The sequence below is a fragment of the Miniopterus schreibersii genome, assembly GCF_964146895.1.
Source record: "Miniopterus schreibersii genome assembly, chromosome: 2".
In the NCBI taxonomy this organism is placed as follows: domain Eukaryota; kingdom Metazoa; phylum Chordata; class Mammalia; order Chiroptera; family Miniopteridae; genus Miniopterus; species Miniopterus schreibersii.
Window position 1 is genome coordinate 151,988,430 of NC_138102.1, and position 18,213 is coordinate 152,006,642.

At 39.6% G+C, this 18,213-nt stretch overlaps 1 protein-coding gene across 2 annotated transcripts in view; it reads right to left on the minus strand.

Moving 5' to 3' along the window:
- The window catches only part of FGD4 (FYVE, RhoGEF and PH domain containing 4), a 183,642-nt gene that overhangs the window by 94,851 nt on the left and 70,578 nt on the right, over positions 1–18,213 (minus strand). The window contains exon 1 of one of the 2 annotated variants that reach the window (XM_081127012.1): positions 10,974–11,319. The exons of the other annotated variant lie outside the window; for it this stretch is intronic. The gene's annotated coding sequence lies outside the window, so the exon portion shown is untranslated. Of the gene's footprint in view, positions 1–10,973; positions 11,320–18,213 lie in introns of those variants that run through there. 2 annotated transcript variants of the gene reach the window in all.

Below are 18,213 nucleotides of genomic sequence, written 5' to 3' on the forward strand. Positions count from 1 at the left end.
TGTTTAATTCTTTTTGTTGGAGTAGGGCTCTCTCCCAAAGAGGACACAAGACAGCTAGGCGAGGTAGTTACTGTTCTAATCCTACGGTGTGGATAAGTTCCTTTATCGTAAATTTTTTCTTTAGTCCTAGTTCAGTTCAACAATCTCAAAGTAAGTATGGGCTCAGTGCTGAGCCAAAAGCTGGGGATCTCAGATAAGCAAAATAGTCCCTAGCTTCAGGAACTCAATCTAGTTGGGGAGAGAGATAAAATAGCAGCCAAATGCAAAATATGTTGATGACAGATATAATCACAGTGTTCCAGGAGCTCAGAGAAAAGTAATGAGGCTGGGAAGAATGCTTTACTGGACAACTGGTGGTTGAGGAGTCTTGAAGGAGCCAAATTAACACTGAAATTTTTTTTCTGCTATTAAAAAACAACAACATCATATAGGCATTTCTTGCTTTGACATTCACAATGCTTCATTATTTTATTACTGAAATAGATATAACCAACAAACTAATTCCCTGCTTGAATAAATTATAGATATTTTCTATAAATATAAATATTAGTTTTTCCAAGTTGTCCTGTAAACTCAGAAAAGCCCTGTTTTACTTTTGCTATTCACTTCACAGCAAGGGTTCAGCCCCCTTTTACAGGCAACAATTCATTTAAAATGCCAGAAAGTGCTAGAATTTGAAGTATAATACACAAAGAAAACCCAGGAGTTGTTTTTAAATCTCTGATTCTTTTCCTTTCACTGTCATATTTCCCCTTTTTTGGGTAAAATAGTCTCCTACATGTTATCATACTAAAAAATTTATGTGAATTTATTTGGCATTTCTTTTTGAAATTGTAAAAAATACAAATTTCATGCATCAATCTAAACTAGGTAGACATGTGATAAAATATATACTAGCGCCCAGCCGGCGTGGCTCAGTGGTTGAGCATCAACCTATGATCCAGGAGATCAAGGTTCGATTCCTGGTCATGCCAGACTAGGTCCTCAGTAGGAGGCATGCAGGAGGCAGCCAATCAATGACTCTCATCATTGATGTTTCTATCTCTCTCTCTCTCTCTCTCTCTTCCTTTCTCTGAAATCAATAAAGACATATTTTTTTAAAAAACTTAACAGCGTTCCCAAATCAAGAGTAGCCTGCTTTTCCTGTGGCTAAGGACGCATCGTCTTGCCAGCTACCCAAACTGGAAACTTTAGAGCTTTCGTGGCCACTTCCGTCTCCATCCTATACACACAACCATTTTATCACCAAGTCCTGATAAGTCTCCTGTAGACTTTTCAGTTCCTTCTCTCTTCTAAATCTTTGAGCCACTCATTGTCTTAATTCAGGGAACTCATCATCTCTCTCCTGGACCATCTGCTCCCTATCAAAACGCCAGGGCTCCTGCACCTTGCCACTCTAATCCTTCCTCTACAGCGCTATCAGGGTCATCTTTCCAAAACACAGAAAGGTACCAAGTTGCTTGGCAGTGTAAAAGTCTGTAAGAGCTTTCTCCAAGGCCAACAGGCTATAATCCCACCAAGGCATGGTTTAGACAATCTAATATAATTTGGTGCCATTTATCCACTCCTACAACCAATCCCAATATACCAACTGTCTTATATTCCAAATATATGTTGTTCTTTGTATAGTTTCACGCCTTTAGGCATGTTGTTTCCTTGACAGGAAATGTCCTTACTTTTCAACCTGGCAGAAACCTCCTCACCCTTCAAACACAGTGCAGAGCTATCTCCGGCCTGGGCATGAGTCCTTCCTTCTCTCTATGCAATCACAGCACTTTGCACTCACCTTTGTATACAGTCTTATGAAGCTGCATTACACATGTTACTAAAGTGAGCTTATTGAGAGCAAGACTGTATCTTTACTGCTCAGCACAGGGCTGGACACGAAGGAAACACTACATGCCTGTTACATGCATAGCCAGGTTGCCTTACCTAACTTTATAAAAAGACGATTCCATTTGGTCTGTTCTTTACCACAAATTTTATGCTCCTCTTCCCTTCCCCCTTTCTGCCAATACTCACAATCAATAAAATAGCTTTTGTGGAAATATATTATACTTATTGTAATCAAGAAAAAACGGTTCTGGATGGGTGACGATGCAGGAAAAATAGCCGAATATGCTCTAAACTATCTGTCTTTCACCCTTTACACTTCCACCTCGCTAAAACAACTCAATTTTTACTAATGTTAAACTGTATATGCTCCCTGGGAGAGCTGGATTTTGGGGACAGGCTTTTCAAAGCAAACTGTGCACTTTAGGTAGTCAAGCTATTGAACTAGTTAGTAGTCTACCTGGTACAGAGCTGGCTCTTCTGACAAGAAAAACTACTACTCCAACAATTTCTGACGACAAGAAGAGAGTGACAAACTTTAATAGGGGCCAAGGAGTCCCAAATGCTGTAGAACCAAAAGATACCTAAAGGCTGAAGCCAAGTGAGCTTAAAGTCATGAACACTCCACTCAGAGCCCCCAAAGTGGCTGTGACCTTGAGTTTAGGACTCACTCATCAGAATTAGTCTAGAAGTTGTTCATTACAGAAGAGACTCAATGCACACAATAATCAGAAAGCAGAAAAATAAACCAAGGAAGAGCTATATTAATGATCACTTTTATGGCAATAATTTTATGCCTATTCCAATTTTTTAAAAAGGGGAAATTAGCTTTATAGAAAATGCTAAACCAAGTTTTTACTCTGAGATCAGTGTACTCTTTAAGGAACTATGCCTTTTTCTAATGAACAGAAATAATAGACCTTTAGTATTACTTTACTTTGGTAAAAAGATCACTCACACACACACACACCAGTAAAATTAAAGACCCTTGGTTTCTGAGCAATGGAGATTTGGGGTAACCATGTTTTCTGCCATCCACACAGAGGTGCAGAAGAGGCCAGTCTGAGGGAATGGGGGCGTCACAATCCTGGGTCAGGCTCCTTTGAGCCCAGATGCTCCTACTGTCCCCTTGGCTCTAGGAGAGATCTTTTTATTGTTTCTATACATTTCTCTGTTCTCTAAGTTTTAGTGGGATTCTTCTGTTCCTTGCAACAAAATGTTCTCTAAGATAATACATATTATCAAATTGTTTTCCAAAAAGTTATATCAATTTACATTGTCATCTGAAGTATATAAGGGTGCCAATCCAAAATATAAGCAGTCAAGAAATTTTTGCCAATGTAATAAGAGAATATTCATTTTGTATATTGATGGCCATTTATATTAATCTTTTTTCTCATGTATTAGTCATCTGTGTTTCTTGCTTTTTGAAATATCACGTCCATGCTCTTTACAATTGCTAAGTATGTAAGGGCTTCTTCAAGACAGTGGCACAATTCTCCCTCTTCATCTCTTCGAAATTTTGCATTTCTATATCCCTTCTGCTACTGCAATATTTAAGTTTCATACATTTATTTTTTGCCTCGGTTAATGCAATTGCTTTCTAATCAAAGAAAATTGAGCATAATAGCTAAGAATATAGGATTGAAGTCAGAATGGATCAGGGTTTTTATTCCAGTTCATCATTTAATTATTAGCGAACTTGAAAATAGTATGTAACTCATAGCAAGTGTTTCATTTGTTCAATAAGAATAAATTCCACTTATTTCAAATGTCTGTTAAAGATTAAATGAGATAATGTACTTTGCATTTGTCTGACACAGAAAATACTAAAGGTTTATATTGCAATTACAGTAGTTGTACTATAAGTGCACTAAAACTTGCTCATATTGAACTATATATGCTTTGCAGATATAGAAAACAGCTGTACAAGAGAGCTCAGGAACACAAGTGTGATTGTGTAAGTTGTTTAGGCAACTTGACCCCAATACTCATGTGCCCTGTAGTAGGAATGAGACAGAGATCATGAACCTGTTGCTCCCTCATATTTCATAAAGCATGACCCCTAAATGAAAACAAAGTGATTATTTCATCTCATGCCCAAGCAGAGCAGCAGCAATCCCTCCCAACCCTGGAAAAACACACACAGGGTTGGACTTAATGGGTGAGTTGGTTTCCAAAGCTATGCCTTTCTGAGGAATTTCTCAAGAACTTTTTGATTCTATGCAAGTTTTACGTTATGTGCGACTTTAGAATCTAAATATCAAGAATAAGCTATGACTTAGTTGTATTGCAGTGGTGATGACAGAGGAAAAATTCTTTCCTGCTGTGGATGAAGAGGAAAATGATGAAGATGAAAAGAAGAATTCAGCCAGTCTTGGGTAGTTCCTACAATGTTTGCATTATTTAAACTGCCAGTTATTTTTTTAGACCACAAATCTGAAGATGTATTCTTTGAATGTTTAAAACTATTCAAAGAGCCCAGGAGGGTGTGGCTCAGTGGTTGAGCATCGACCTAGGATCCAGGAGATCGTGGTTCGAATCCTGGTCAGGGCACGTGCCTGGGTTGTGGGCTTGATCCCTAGTGGGGGACGTGCAGGAGGCAGCCGATCAATGACTCTCTCATCATTGATGTTTCTATCTCCCTCTCCCTCTCCCTTCCTCTCTGAAATCAATAAAGATATATTTTTAAAAATATACAACAAATAAAACTATTCAAAGATTTCTCATTCTTTATGAGATCCAGTAAAAATATCTACTCAAGCCAAGATCTCCACTCTCATATCCTGCCCTAGCTTACCTCAGATGCTGCACTCAGATACGAGCACTTTCCAGGCCCATGGTGCCTCCCTGCTTTTGCTGCCTCAGACTAGATTTCTCAGCCCACCTCACCGGTACAGTCAACTCTGGGCTCCTCTGTTCCCCTGCACCCCTCCTCCACTGTGACACCAATCACAGGAATGCAACTGACTGGTCAACAGATTGCTAACTGAGCACTGTGAGCACAGACCATGTCTAATCAGTTCTTCATCTAAAATCTAGCAAGGGCAGATGGATGTAAAAAAAGTTCTTTTGGAGGTGATGAATATGTGTATGGCATAGATTGCGGTGATGGCTTTACAAGTGTATACTTATCTCCAAAACTCATCAAGCTGTATATATTAAATACATACAGCCTTTTATATATCAGTCCCACTTTAATAAAGATGTCCTTACCCAAGGACATCTTTTCCACTGATTTTTTTTTTTTTATAGAGAGTGGAGGGGAGGGAGGAGGGGGGAAAGCAAGAGAGAGAGAGAGCGAGAGAGACACCGATGTGAGAGAGACACATCAGTTGGCTGCCTCCTGCATTTTCCCTGACCAGGCTAGGGATCGAGACTGCAACCCAGGTACACGCCCTTGACCGGGACTCAAACCCGAGACCCTTCAGTCCATAGGCTGATGCTCTAATCACTGAGCCAAACAGGCTAGGGCAATAAAGTGATCTTTTTAAAAAGTTTGTTGAATAAATGAATGTGGGGGTGAATGAATGAGTGTGGGGGTGAATGAGTGTGGGGGATAAGAGAGTGGATGGGAGAGATCAAAGAAAAATTTATCCTGTAGAGAGAAGGCTAATAGTTCTCCAGGCTTTCACTGCCAACAGTAGCAAATATCTTAACATTCATGGGATTATTACTGATGCCTCTTACAGAACATCACAACTATCATCATCATCTTTAGCATTAAATGGGTTTCTGAATATTACCTCCTTTAATACTGATAATAACCCCATAAGTTCTAACAATGGGGGAAACAGGTTTAGGGAGGTTAAGTAACTTGCCTACACACCTCCACCTAGCCAGTATGTGAGATGGGTCTGCTTGTGCTTTTACCCACTGCACTGAAATGCCTTCCCCCACTAGCCCATTAAACTCTGGTTTTGAAAAAGAACATGTATTCAGTATTAAGTCCTGAGAGAAAAGACAACTCGTGCTGTGGTTTTGCAGTGCTCATTGAAATGCAGAACAATCCTGATGACAGGTTTTCCTCAATTTCCACTTAAATAAAGTGGCGAACACAACATACCCCTACTACTGGATTCTTGTGTCTTAGCTTATATGAGTCCTCCCCAGATAAGCATTTCCTGATGATCCACTCTAAAGTGTGCTGCCCGAAAATCCCTCTTTAACACACACGGTGTTTTGTCTTCATATACTTGTCACTATTTGAAATTACACTGTTAACTTATTTCTGTATTATGTCCCTCCCCCTTTATTAAGTAAGTTTCACTAAAGACCTTGCCCTTGTGTTCTTGCCCTATCCTTTGACACTGGCAGAGTAAAATGTTCAATAAATATTTGATTAATGAACGCAAGGTTAACACTGACAATAGTCACAGAGCCAAAGAAGGAATGTCTCCATAGGCGGTAGGGTGGTCGACAGTGCTCCCAAATTAGAGGAGGTGGGTGGGGTGAGGGGAACAGAGGAAAGGGAGGCCAGGTAAGCAAGCACAGGTTGTATGTCTGTCCAGCACTGTCCACAGAAGATGGTGCATTAACCCACAACAGGAATGTACTATGCAGGTGACAAGTGTGCCCTAGAGAGGAACTATATTCGTCCTTCAGGCTGTCCTTCTTTTGTGCTCCATCCCCACCTGCTCTGGGCTCCTCAATCACCAAGCAACATTCTGATCATCAGTTTACTTCTCCTATAGATAGGGATATAAGGGAGAGAACATGAAAATTAAAAAGTACAAACATCTAGTTTGGCAGTTAAAGTTTTTGAAAGTATAGGCACTTATAATGAGAAATAGATCTGTTTCCTACGACCTTGGTTATTGAGAGAATCATCTTTCAAAGCTGCTCTCCATCTGGCCATACTGAAAATCACATCTGTGAGACTTCAGGGTGACATCCCAAGGCTCCGTTCCTCACAAGCGTAACAAAATGTAGGAAGACAGTTGGCCTTACCCCATATCTTTGCATTCAACATGCAATACTCAGCATTAGCTGTTTCTGCAACTCAAGTTTGGGGACCCTGGACAAGTTGCTTAATCTTTATGGGCCTCAGGTTTTTCTCTGCAAAATGAGAGAGCTAAAAATGAGATGACCCTGACAGATCTTCAAATTATGTGAAAATAAACAGCCAGCAATGTATATAATAAAATCTAAAAAATCCAACAGATTCCATCTGTTTGCCTTATGGGAATATATCCTGTCACATAATTTCATTAATCTGAATTCAGCACCAGGAACTTGGTTAAAAAAAAATTTAAAGAACACAAGATTTAAGCAGAAAAGAAGGAAGAAAGGAAGGAAACAACTGTTTATAGGGGAAGTCAGTAACTCAACACATTTGTTACCAAAGAACAATTAGCCCCACAGAGTGAGGGTTATTTGCAAAATATGGAACTTTTCTCAGAATAAAGTATTGCTAGACACCCTCATACAACTCTATCAAGTCATTCCTGGCCTTAAAGTGGTGGCAACTGAGTGAGAAAGAAATGTGTGTTACACCAAACCGTTCCAAGGATCCGCTGCTGCCTACATAGACCCATTCACTGCCAATTTATAGAAAGTTTGCCTTTTTAATTTGCAGGAAAGCATAGGAGCAGTTATAAAAACACAAGAGGAAGCATCTCAGAAGAAACAGCTGCTGATAATCAAATATATGGCACATTTATATAGAGAGAAATCCTGTAAAATGCAGCAACCACCTTTGAGTCATAGATTTTGGGTGAGTTTATATCATTCACGTATTCACTTTATAGGCTTCACATCCTGTAGTCCTATATATATATATATCTACACACACACACACACACACATATATATATGTGATTTGAGAGAGAGAGGGAAAGAGAGAGAGAAGGAAACATCATTTTATTGTTCCACTTATTTATGCATTCAATGGTTGTTTCTTGTATGTGCCCTGATGGGATCGAACCCTCAACCTTGGCATATCAGGATGGCACTCTAACCAACTGAAATACTCGGCCAGGACCCTGTGGTTCTATATTTAACACAGCAATGCAAAATTATACTAATGCACAAAATTAACTCAGTCTAACTATTTCTTGAAACCAGGGCAATATGGAATTGTGGGAAAGGGCCATTTTCAGTATATCTGTCTTTAAGTCACGTAGCATGCAGACAGCTTCAACACCAGAGAGATGCGAACAAGCAGCATCAGCAATGACAGCATCTGCAGATTCTCCTTCCCTTCAAATCCCTGAAAAGTCCATCTGTGAGACTTTCAGGTGACATCTACTGTTCTGCAACTCATAAGAGTAACAATGCAGGAAGTCAGTTGACCTTACCCCATATCTTTTTGCATTCCACATGCAATACCCAACTTTAGCTATTTTTGCAATGCAAGTTTTGTGAACCTGGACAAGTTGCTTAATCACTATGGGCCTCAGATTCTTCTCTGTAAAATGAAGGAGTTAAAAATGAGATGATCCTCACAGCACAGACAGCTCATCAGCCAAATAGACCATGATGACAAAAAATAGTTAACTTCAAAAAATAGATTAGAAATCTGTACCTCAAAAGCAAATAGAAAGACTCAATTTAGAGGTTAGACAGAATGTGGCAATAAAACATAGAAAGAAAAATGTAAGAGTTACCAGCTATTCATTAGCTCTGTGGTCTACTTGTTCAATTATATGTCAAGTCAGGCAACGTTCCAGCAAAATGGGTCAAAGGAAGGAGCAGAGAGACCTGACTATTTGCACTGACCTAGTGGTGGGTTGATTTGCTGTCTACTCAGACTGTTAAGAATCTCAATCACTCCAAACACTTTATTCAGAGTTCCTCATTTGTCATCTATATAACACTTGAATAAGAAATAACTCTGAATAAGGGTAGCTTTACATATTTACAAACATAAATGTAAACTTGTCATTTAGTAAAATCTTAAAGTTGTATTGAAGGACTGAAAAGCATCAAGCCATCAGAGTTTGGAAAGCTGGAAGAAGTCTCATAACTCACCAAAATCCAACACCTTTCCCCACCCTCACAGACAAGGACAGTGAGGCCCAACGAGCAACCTTTCGTAGCAGCCCCAAGAACTCAGTATATTCTACACTCATTACCACAAGACTGTAGACACATGGTGGTGGGTCCTACCGCTGACAACGTTTGTGAATGGAGTGAAATCTCACTATGGGTGATAAGAAACACCAGGTCCAAAAGCCACATCCCTTCAAATGAACCATACGTCACATGGCCATGCACCCCTCACGCTCAGCAACACTGGATGGGATCACTGGTGCTCCAGGGACTGTCCCTGCTGCCCACCCCTTCTTCACTAACTTCAGAAAGTGTGACCCTAAGTTTCTTATCAGTGGCTATGGAACAAACTTTTTTCAGCATATCTTGAACATCTTACGGCTTTATTATTTAATTACTCAGAAAGCTCAGTCAAGGAACATAAGAAATATGCTTAAAAGTAAAAATACATGACTTAATGCCTGCCAATATCCATAAAACACTGGGATAAAGTGACAAACACCCACTTAAAAATATACAAACTTTAACTTGGCAGCAATAAAAGTAGTAAGGAAATTCACAAACACTAAAGAACTTTAGAAGTGTACAGGTTTACCCAGCCCAACTCAACTGCTTAAGTAACTGCAGCCCAGGCACACGAATACTCACATACTTCACACCCATTCATTCACAGGCTTTTACAGGTTTGCTTTTACATTATCTCATTTCCTTCCAAAACTTACATTGCTTATGATCAATTATTTACGGGTGAAAATTTCATCTCAATAATACAAGCTTAGCTTAAAAAATTTTTACAGATGCTAAGGAAAATTTCAGCCAGACATACACCTATTATTATTGAAAACTATGCTTTTTTAGAGCTATGTCCCTAATCAAATTTTGCATGTTAAAAAAACTTAAAGTAGTAATAATAACAATGTAAGTAGGCCAGTAAGTGCAGAAGGTAAGAATTTTAAAGTCAACTACAATTAATACCAAGAACCCACAACTGACAGTCCTAAAACCCCATTCTTGAAGTAAGAACATGAGTCCTTGACCAATACAAGGTTATCGAATTTTATACCATCATTAAAAAAAGAAAATTAAACAAGTTGCGTCTGTTAGCAATGACCTTGTCTCGCTCTCTGAGCAGCCTCTGACACGAGTGTCTAAGATGACAGCTGAACAGCACAATTAGAAGGACTAAAGCTGCAAAAGCAAAGCCTGTCCTTGCCACCCTTCCTATAGCAAATAAAAATGGCAGACCCAGCCAGACTCACAGAGCCCTGGCGCTGTGGTTTAAATGACAGGAAAACTAACACAAAAGAAGTATCCAGAGTATAGACAGCACTCTTTTTGTTTTTCACTTTTATATTTTAGGGCACAGTTTTGGGGAAGGGGACACAATGCTGCCTTACAAAGGACATAGAAGTCCCTTGTTTGAGCTACCAACCTCTTAGCCACACAGAAAAATGTCAGTCATCCATCTGTTAGCACCAAAATCTCCTTCTACTGCTTACAATATGCATCACACATTTTTAGGGGCTGTTGAAGCAGAAAAACAAAGGAAGCCCTTGAAATAGAAGCAGCTCTTCCTAGCTTTGCCCCTTCCTTTATGAGTGTGCCTTGTTAAAGCACTGTCACATTGTTTCCACATGCTCAGGCCCTTGAAACTTGTGCAAAAGCATTGCAAAATAAAACTGCATAAACATCACATTTCAAAACATGAGCTAGTGATGGTAGGTCAGTGATATGGGAAGAATAACCAGTAAGTAAACCATAACCTACAAATGTCCCTGACCTGAGACATTTTCTTATTTGAAGAACAGACATCGAACACGTGGCCATGGGCGTATTTCAAAAAGAATATCGGTATAATTCACTCTGAGAAACCATTAACAATTACTGTCTTTTTTGCCACTTTCAGAGGACATAAAACAATATCACAAGCACAAAAAACTGTAAAAAATTAAAGAATAAGTCATTTTTCCAACACTAACATGTAATTTTACGGGCATATGAGCTGCTTAGAATCAATTCAACAGAAGTGTATAATACTGAAGATTTCTTCCAGAAGAGCTTATAGCTCCCTTTTTTTGGACCACATGGAGATAATGCCCCACACCAAATGTAGTACAAACTGGACACACAGTACCACGGTTACTTACCTTATAGAAGCTGAATCTATTCCTCTTGGTTAGAAGTCACAAATGGTAGAAGCAGAACTCCCTTCATTTGTTCTTCCAGCGAGCCAAATCTAGCCTCCCATTAACCCAGTCCATTGCAGATAATTTCACACGGCACACGGTCCCCTGCTTCCCCCAGTTCTCAGCCCAGCAAGGATAATCACATTCCGGCGGGGAGTGAACAGATGGTGGATTCCATGGTAACCAGCCCTCCTAAGGCGATTGGTAGAAGTGTGTGACTACTGCTTATTGGGTAACAATCGCTGTCTTTGTGCTCCAAGCCTTGCAAATCCTAAAGGAAGGAACATATAGCCCTACTCACATGCGCAGGGCTTGCCTAGCAGGTGTTTGGCTATTTAAACAAGGCGATGCAGGCCAATTAAAAGCTTTCCAGCTAATATCATTGCTACAAAGTGCTACAAAGTCCTAGCAGTTTAGAGATTGTCTATTGTTCCTTCAAGGAGAAAGGTCACAAGAAGCTTAACTTGACAAACAGAAAACAACTTGAAAGTTAACTTGAAAATTTACGGCAAAGCATTGTAGAAATCTGAAGTGCATCAGAAAGTCATTTTCTGATTTGGAATCCAAAGCAGAAGTGAAACAGGTTTTGCATTTAGATTTTTCAAACAAAATAATTTTCAAATTTGCAAAACTATGGTATCTTAGTTTGAAAAGAAAAGTTTTCAAACGCAATTGTCTTATAAATCATGTGATAATTATTTTTAAATACTTGCAATATAAATTCATTTTTACTGTGTTGATGGGGCTGGGGGCGGGACAGGCTATTCAATGTTAAATTTCATTAGAGCCCTACCCAATTATAGGATTGAAATCTCTTGGTTATATACTCTCTACTGGGTTTAATGTTTTTTCTGTATCCATGAAAGTCAAATGCTGATTCAGCAGAAGAGCCTTCCCCCAACCGTAATGATCAAGCAATCAGAATAAGTCCTTGGAAGAGCAAAATGGCTGGAAACCAAATATATCACACTATTTCTCTTTCCAAAACCTGCTTTCCCACTGCACTGGAAATAAAAGCCCCACTCTGTATGACAGCTAAAAAGCCCTTAACAACGGGCTCCCTATCCTATCAGTTCAACCCATCTCCTAAGACCCTCTCCAGCCTTCCCTAAGCTCTCTAGGCCGTCTGACATCTTCGTTCTCTCCTCTGCCCTTTCTCAGTAACCTGGACAGTGACGTCATTTAGGACAAGAGGGATCTGTACACATCTCCCTCCCCAAACTATGAGCCCCTCAAGGCCAGGACTGCGCCACTCTTAAGTCTGTGCTCCCAGTGCCAAGCAAGGGTCCTGGCACATAGTGAGCAGTTATCAAATCTGCTGACTCAATGACAGTTTGCTGCAGAATTTTTTATTCTAGTGCAAATTTAGAGGCAACCGAAGAATCTAATAATAGAAGAATAGTTATGCAAATAAGAATCCATACAACTTGATAGAATATCATGCAGTTATTAAAAACATGGTGCCTGGCCAGGCATGGCTCAGTGGTTGAGCGTCGACCTAGGATCCAGGCGATCGGGGTTTGATTCCCGCTCAGGGCACATGCCCTGGTTGCAGGCTCAATCCCCAGTCGGGGGCGTGCAGGACGCAGCCAGTCAATGACTCTCTCATCATTGATGTTTCCATCTCTCTCTCTCCCTCTCCTTTCCTCTCTCTGAAATCAATAAAGATATATTAAAAAAAAAACAAAAAACAAAAACAAAAAACACACACATGGTCATAAGGGAAATGTTGATGGCATATTAATAACAATGTATTATTTACTGAATCCCTAGCATGTGCTGGGCACTGTAACAAACACTGTACAAATATTTTATTGAAATTTCACAGGGACTATGAAGTAGGTATCAGTTTCCTCACTTTTTAATTGTGAAAACTGAGACTCAGAAATTAAGCTCTGCCCTACAACTTATTGCTGAGACTAGAACCTCATTTGAGACCAAAGCTCAGGTTCTAAGTCACAATGCTACACTACCTCCTAGAAGTTGAGGGAAAAAGGTTACACAACTGAATAACTATATAAAAAGGAAAAGATTCTTAGGAACAAAAGCCTAGACTTGCCTACCTCAAAATTTTAAGAGCAGTTGTGAGAAAGAGACATTGGTAATATTTTCCTTTCCTGTTTTCCAAATAAATAATAATGTCCTAAAAATATTATTTATCCCTCCTACACATATTTTTCAATGTTCACTCCACTGTGTTCTTGGGTGGATCTGCTAACTAGAAAGGCACAATAAAAAAACTAAGAAGAAGTTGGCCCAAAGTTCTTAGAAAATGGATTCTATGGGGATTACTCAGAAACGAAAACAATGGCAGATCTAAGAAAGATAAGCGAGTGTCCCCTTCAGCCCCAAGTTCACCTCTGGGTGCTCTGACATTGTTCCCCAAGAGTACTCCAAGCCACACTGCCCAGGACCTCACAAATGGGCCCCCAAATCTAAGCTGTAAGGCACATGACAAAGAGCTAACAATCCCCATAAAGGTTCTCAAGATAAAAAGGTGTTGGGAAAGCAGGGAAGCCTGATAATTTATCTTCTTCAAATATTGGGCAGGCAGCAGCTTTGCCTAGAATCTGCTGGAGCAGCCCTTGTGCCAGCTAAGCAGTGATCAAATAACCTTGGGAGGGTTGCTCTCCCTCCCCTCACCGCTGATATGCCCAGCTTCATTCTCCCTTGCTCAGCCACTCTTTTCCTTGGTAAAAAGCTTTACACAGAAGATACACTAAGTCAGAGGTTCTCAGACTTTGTCGAAAGTATGGGGCCCTTAGCATCTCGGTAACTTTTTCATGCCCAAGTCAAGAGAAATACCTAAGTGCTCCATTTATTAAGTAGTTCGGTATAAACAATTTAATAACTTTTTTTGACCTCGCATCTTAGCGCCATTTGAAAATATAATTAAAAAAACAAGGGCAAGAAAATGTTTTTATTCCATTCTTAAATCATTGTCACTGCTTATTAATGAGATGTGGATGCCTGTTGGGCCCTGCACAGCCTCTCACACCACAGGGCAGCGATTTTCAAACCGTGTGCTGCAAGAATTTTTAAAACATGCACTACCTGACTATTTAGTCAGGGGCACTGACCACTTTTCCTTTAGGTTGTCAAATTTTAAAAAAATGACAACAGCCAACAAACAATAGCTAACTGGTGTGGATGAATCAAAATTATACCAAATTATTTTGTAAGATCGGCAAAAAATATATTTTTTGTTGTGCCACAGAATTTTAGTAATTAGTTTATATGTGCCATGGGATGAAAAAGGTTGAAAATTGCTGCCACAGGATCATATTAAACTTTGCCATTCTCATTTCTTGTTCCATACTGATTTTCACCAGATACTTGCCAACTGCCCAGTTCTGCAAAACTAAGGTGTCATCGAAAGAAATACTAAATCTAATACTAAAACTGTAAGCCACCTGGAGCTAACAATGTCCATAGTATTAGATAGAAATCTGTTTCCCTTGAAATTTTAAAAGACCCTGCAGGTGGCACCCCTGTGAGCTGGCAGTGGTGTCCCAGAGCACCTAGGCACATGTTTTGGGAATGATGCTTTTGTGAAGCCTAATGACGGAAAGACTCCCTAATTAGACATTTAGATCCCTGGACCAGTCCCTCGGATGACACAAGCAGGCCATTTACCCTCCCCAGTGCTGCACATCAGTTACAAAATTAGGGAGCAAGGTTAGATCATCTCCCAAGATCTCTTCTGTTCTATAGTAATAAGAATGAATGTTAGAGGAGGGAGGTGTCTTTCTAATTCTTACTGGTTTCAGAGAAAAAGGAGGAAGGTGAGAGCAGCAAGGACAAGAACAAATATTTATTTTCCAGAAGGAAATGGCAAACTAAAATTTTCTGGGTACAACCCTTAGGTGCAGTAAGATAAAGATTAGAGCAGAAGGTGTGACTGAAGTATATCAGGTGAGGCAGCAACTGCACCTGCAGGAAGATGCCCATGCAGGGTACTCTCCGAATAACAGTGCCGCCTGCTCTGCTCTTCCCACGTTCTCTTTCTCCTCTTGTGGACACACTGTCTCGGCAAGTGGTTTATATCATGAAGGGACTGGACAGTGTTAGGGTTGGACAGTCTGTGACACAGACTCGAGTTACCTATCCTAATTGGAAATCAAATTTATCACGTAAGCCTAAAAAGCACAGGGGTAAACAGAGCTCACCAGCCATAGACACCGAAACACAAAATACCTCTGTAAAGAGAAGACAGTTCCCTAGATATGTTAAGTGTGTTACCATGACTTCTGTATTTTTACTTAAAGTTGTATGTTAGTTTTTTTCTAATTTGATGGTTGGTTTTTTTGTCTTTTGCAAACAGTTTTATAAAGATGATTTAGAACAAAAAATGTATTTGCAGGGTATACAGAGAACCTCATAAGCAAAAGAAAACCCATGGATCTGTTTGTTGTTAATTAATAGCACTTATCACAGGTCAAAGTTATAGTAAATGTTTCCTTTTCACTCCTTTTATTTTCTGGCTCTGGAAGGTAAACTCCATGAGGATAGGGACTTTGTTTTGTTTACCAAGGAGTCCCTCGTGTCCAGCACAAAGTAGGCGCTTGTTACACCTTTGTTGAAAGAACAAATGAGAACAAGGCTCAGTACCGAGGAACTGACCACGGAGCCAGGCCAGCGACACATATGAAGGAGTGGGAGTGGGTAACAAGTTCTGAAATAAGTCAAGCAGCGACTGTGCTCACTGGTCTTGAAGAACCATAGGCAGGAAGCTATGTCCCAGGACTAATGAACTTTATTTATCAGGGTATGATTTCTCCAGGACAAGAGAATGGAGCTCAAAGGGAAGGTGCCGGCAGTCCTGGAGGCAACGAGGCGCCCTATAAAGGTCACAACATTCTAGATGCTTTCTGGGGGGAAACTGAAAAAGAGAGGTACATCTTAGCAAGACTATAACTTAAGTGGAAAAAAAAATGTTTATCCTCTCTTTGCACTTCTCTATTTTCTTGCTCTCTAGGGTGGATGGACAATGACTGCCTAGCAACACTGACGATAGATCTCTTCCCCTGTCTATGACGCAGACTTTACCCCTCATGACCTAAACCTGGTAGTCATCAAAATCCCAACACTGTTCCAATGAGCTCACACGGAGTGAGCAGACTTGGGGTTTCCACTCTAGCCGGTCAGTCCGTAAGCATCTAAGTCCATTCTCTTCCTGTGTCTCCCCCTTCATTGTTAGTCCCTGCCGAGCAGGCTGCCTGTGCTGAGGGCAGCACCAGCTTTTCACCTTTGCTAAAGATGGAAAAAACGCTGACTCCCATGCTTGTTTTAAAACAACACACACAAACCTTTATAAACTAGTAATGCATGCTTACTGCAAAAAAATTTTTTAAGAGAATAAGCAAAAAGGTAACTCAGCTCACTCCCATCACCCGGAGATGACCCCTATTAACATGCTGGGGTGCTTGTTCCAGATGCTTTTCTGCACATTCATGGCCTATAAACAAGGATATATCACAAACATTTTCTTTTTTAACCCTCACCCAAGGATTTTTTTTCATTGATTTTTAGAGAGAGGAGAAGGGAGGGGGAGACAGCGAGAGAAAAACATTGATGTGACCGGGGATCGAACCTGCAAATGAGGAGCATGCCCTTGACCGGAAATTGAACCTGAGACCCGTCAGTCCACAGGCCAAGGCTCTAACCATTGAGCAAACTGTCCAGGGGCCAAACATTTTATTTTTACAAAAGCATCCTGCTTTATATATATATATATATATATCTTTTTTTTACTAAAACCTATAGCAACTTCAGACATACATTCTGTTGAACATACTTACAAGTATATTTAAAATGATGTGTAACTAATTTTAACTGCTATGCTTACTCTGAGAAAATCTCTGTTCCAGTAAACTCTTTCAAATATTTCCATTAAACAATAAAAATAACTAAGTGACTAAAAAAGCAACATCTTTACAAATTTATAAATTATGGAACTAAAGAAGAATTAAAATCACCTATAAACCCACCACGTAAAAATGATCAGCATTTTGATGCATTTCTTTTAAAGCTTTTGCATAATACATATCAGGATTGGGATTTTTCTCAACATTGGGCTCTGTAAGAAATTTTATGAAATTCTTTCAAAAGAAGAGTTTATTTCATTTTTTTTCTCAACCATGTCAGAGAATTTGGGATTTAAAAGAAGACTTTAATATATAATTAAGCTGCTTATTTTATAGGAGTTGGCACTGATCAGGAACACAATTTCTGTAACGGCTCAAAAATATCAGTACATTTATTTCAAATTTCTTTAAATATATCTTTATTGATTTCAGAGAGAGGAAGGGAGAGAGAGAGAGGGAGATGGAAACATCAATGATGAGAGAGAGTCATGGATTGGCTGCCTCCTGCATGTCCCCTACTTGGGGATCAAGCCGGCAACCTGGACAAGGGAAGGGAAATTCTCCACATAGTTCCATGTCATTCAGTCAATTTCATTTTATTTAACATTTACCAAGAATGCTAAGTCACATGCAGATCATAAACAGAGCAGAGAAAGCTCTTCCTTACACTCATGGGCCTCAGAGCCTAATGGTGTGATTCCTGGGCCAGCAGCATCTTGGTGTTGTTAGATTTTAATTGCAAATTCAATGTTTTCAGCTATTCAAATTTCTATTTCTTCAGTGTTTTTGTTTTATTCAGTTTGTCTTTCAAGCATATAAGCTTCATATGCCTGCAAACAGTTACTGTATATATTTTTCCTATTTTACAGTTTGGGGTTTTTTATGGCAGGAGGATATTCTAGCATACACTATTCCATTATGGCCTTTCATGGAGTCCTTTCTTATAGCTTACTTAAAAATCAAATTGGTTATTGAGAAAAATCAATGAAACAAAACAAATGAGGAGAAAAAAGGTTCCCACTGTGGCAAACCACATGTAGGTTTATTGAGCACATATAGAACACATGAGATAGTGCAGCTAAAAAACTCTGTTTTGAATGGATAATTTCTCTTGTTTAAAACCCAGTGAGAGGGACTACAATGCAAACCTCCATAATTTTCAGTGGAAAGAAATCTACAGGAAAAATTAAGCTAGAAAGACCTTGAAACAATACACAAGCTGCTCTCATCCAGCAATGAGAAACCATTTACTTTACCTTCCCCTGCAGGATGGACACCCCAACTGCTGCCTTCCCATTATAGAAACCTTTCCGTGGTGGGTGAATTCTCTACTC